Here is a 3,046-nt window from a genome sequence, read left to right on the forward strand (position 1 = left end):
TTCTAACAATACCAGCTACCTGGATGACGTGCTCTGCTCATTCTACATCGCGAGCATCAGCACCGCGTGCATGTTGTACGGAGACGGTCCTCGAGGGGATTTCACCACTTTCGTGGTGTGGGTGCTGGTGAGCTGTAACTCGCCATGGACTCCTTACTACATTGATGAGGATCTCGCCAGTCCCACTCCGGACCCAAGTACCCAGGCAATCACCACCCTGCTGCGCGGAGCCCCTGCCAGAGCCCACTGCAGATGGAGAGCCAGAGTCCACCGCAACTGACGAGCCATGGCAAATAGGAGCGACAGTGCTGAGGATCGCCACGGAGCCAGAGCATCTCATGACGTCTGACCAGGTGCATGAGCCGGCATCAGAGCTCACCTGTGTGGATATTGCAGTGAAGAGTGAGGGCGCGGAGGAAAGCCTCACCCACTGCACCACCACTGGGGGGTGAGGAAGAATTGGACATGGGAGATTTAATAGACTTTGAGATGGATATTATAGGTTTTCTGACATCCTCTGAACTACCCGTTTGCCCTGAACTGTCTGCCTGTCCCTTCACTACCATGGAGGTCGAGCCTGAACTGTCTGTCTGTCCTGTTGCGGCCAGGGAGGCTGTTAATAAACTGTCCGTCTGTCTTGAAATGAACATGGAGGTCATACCAAAACTGTTTGGGCAGCATACACCATCCCTCTCTCTCCTGTCACCTCTTACCTTTTCACCAGTCCTCATCCCCGCCTCCACTGTCTCCTGTCAGCCCCTCTGCTCACCCTCAGCCCACTATCAGTTGTATGGTTTCGCCATGGGTCTGCCAGTCTCCATTGGTGTCGTGGCTGGATGATCCCTTGTCTCCGCCTCCAGCCTACAAGGCCCGAACACCGCCTCGGCCCATCGACACAGTGGCTCATCCATAGCTCATAGCTCCCTCCTCTCCGCCGTGGCCCGTCAGTCCACCAGCTCCTCTGGCTGTGCCTCGTCGATCCGTCCCACCGGCTCCGTTGGGCTCCTCCCTCCCTCCAGCTCCACCTTGGTCGCTCCAGCGCCACTGTGGCCTTCCGGATCCCCGCCTACGCCTCGGTCGCCTGAGCCATCTGTTCCGCCTTAGCCCTTCGGATCCTCTGCATCACCCTGGCTCGTCGGTTCTCTGTCTCTGCCTCAGGCTCCTCTCCCACCTGCTCCGCCGCTGTCGGTCAGCCCCCTGGAGTCATCAGCCTTTCCTCCACCATGGCTTCTCCCTCCATGGGCTCCACCATGGGTTGTCATGTTGGCTACGAGGTCGCGCCTTCCGGAAGGGGGGTGATATGTCACATTCTGTGTCTTTCCTTGTCTCACCAGTTTGACCTAGTTTTCCCTCATGTCTGATTAGTTTATTCTGTTCACCTGTGTTTGTTTATCTCATTAGTTTTTTCTTTTAGTTTCTGTATAAGTACTCCCTGTTCTCTTCTGTCTGTTGTCGGTTATTAATGTTGTTTTGCTTCGTGTTCCCTTTATGGATTATCATCTTCTGGGACTCTAATTAAACACTTGTGTGGATTACCTTTGTCTTTGTGTGCCTTTCCTTTACACGTCCATGACCTACGTGACTCAGGATCACACAATACCAGACTTTGAAGTTGCTCTGATCACAAACTCATGCAAAAAAATGTGCACCTTGTTGATAGGAGAGGCATAAACCATATGTTCTCCAGACTGTAAATTGGTGGAAAATCAGGGGAAAAATAGTGTATTCCAGCCTTTAGGTGTGTGATGTTTTTAATTATATGATGTCATTACATTGCTGTCTTGACGCCAGCCAATTGCTGCATTGTTGATCATGGTTTCGAGTATCGATGTATCTGCCCTTTGCAGTGCACACAAGAATGTGCAGTAATCTCAGACATCTTAGTAGTAAATAGTAAATCATTTTGCGTGATGCATTTAAATACTCTCCTTCCCTAAAATTTGCTTCCAAAAGGGAAACTCCTACAAATGCATATGCAATAAGGTAAAAAAATAATAATAAAAATAATGAAATGAAAAAATAACTGTCCACGCCTTTTCATCTCTAATTTAAACAGTGCGTCTTTAGTAAATCCTGACAGTAGTTTTTAACATCAGAAGGAGCACTGGGTAAATGTGGCCCTTAGTATTAGTTATTTATCAAAGTAGCTCTATGTAACATGTACATGTGACGAGAGGGGCGGGGCCGAGAGCCGTGGGAACGGAGCGAGGCCGGTGGAGTAATTGCGAATGCGCGACACCTGCGCCGCTCACCGGTCTCGAGTCTCACGGAGGAGCTCCGGAAGGATATATATATATATATATATATATATATATAGGTGCATCTCAATAAATTAGAATGTCGTGGAAAAGTTTATTTATTTCAGTAATTCATCTCGAATTGTGAAACTTGTGTATTAAATAAATTCAATACACACAGACTGAAGTAGTTTAAGTCTTAGGTTCTTTTAATTGTGATGATTTAATTGCTCACATTTAACAAAAGTCCACCAATTCACTATCTCAACAAATTAGAATACTTCATAAGACCAATAAAAAAAAACATTTTTAGTGAATTGTTGGCCTTCTGGAAAGTATGTTAATTTACTGTACATGTACTCAATACTTGGTAGGGGTTCCTTTTGCTTTAATTACTGCCTCAATTCGGCGTGGCATGGAGGTGATCAGTTTGTGGCACTGCTGAGGTGGTATGGAAGCCCAGGTTTCTTTGACAGTGGCCTTCAGCTCATCTGCATTTTTTGGTCTCTTGTTTCTCATTTTCCTCTTGACAATACACCATAAATTCTCTATGGGGTTCAGTCATGGTGAGTTTCCTGGCCAGTCAAGCACACCAACACCATGGTCATTTAACCAACTTTTAGTGCTTTTGGCAGTGTGGGCAGGTGCCAAATCCTGCTGGAAAATGAAATCAGCATCTTCAAAAAGCTGGTCAGTAGAAGGAGGCATGAAGTGCTCCAAAATTTCTTGGTAAACAGGTGCAGTAACTTTGGTTTTCAAAAAACACAATGGACCAACACCAGCAAATGACATTGCACCCCAAATCATCA

This window comes from Sinocyclocheilus grahami, unplaced genomic scaffold (genome assembly GCF_001515645.1).
Source record: "Sinocyclocheilus grahami isolate Dianchi unplaced genomic scaffold, SAMN03320097.WGS_v1.1 scaffold1830.1, whole genome shotgun sequence".
NCBI lineage: Eukaryota > Metazoa > Chordata > Actinopteri > Cypriniformes > Cyprinidae > Sinocyclocheilus > Sinocyclocheilus grahami.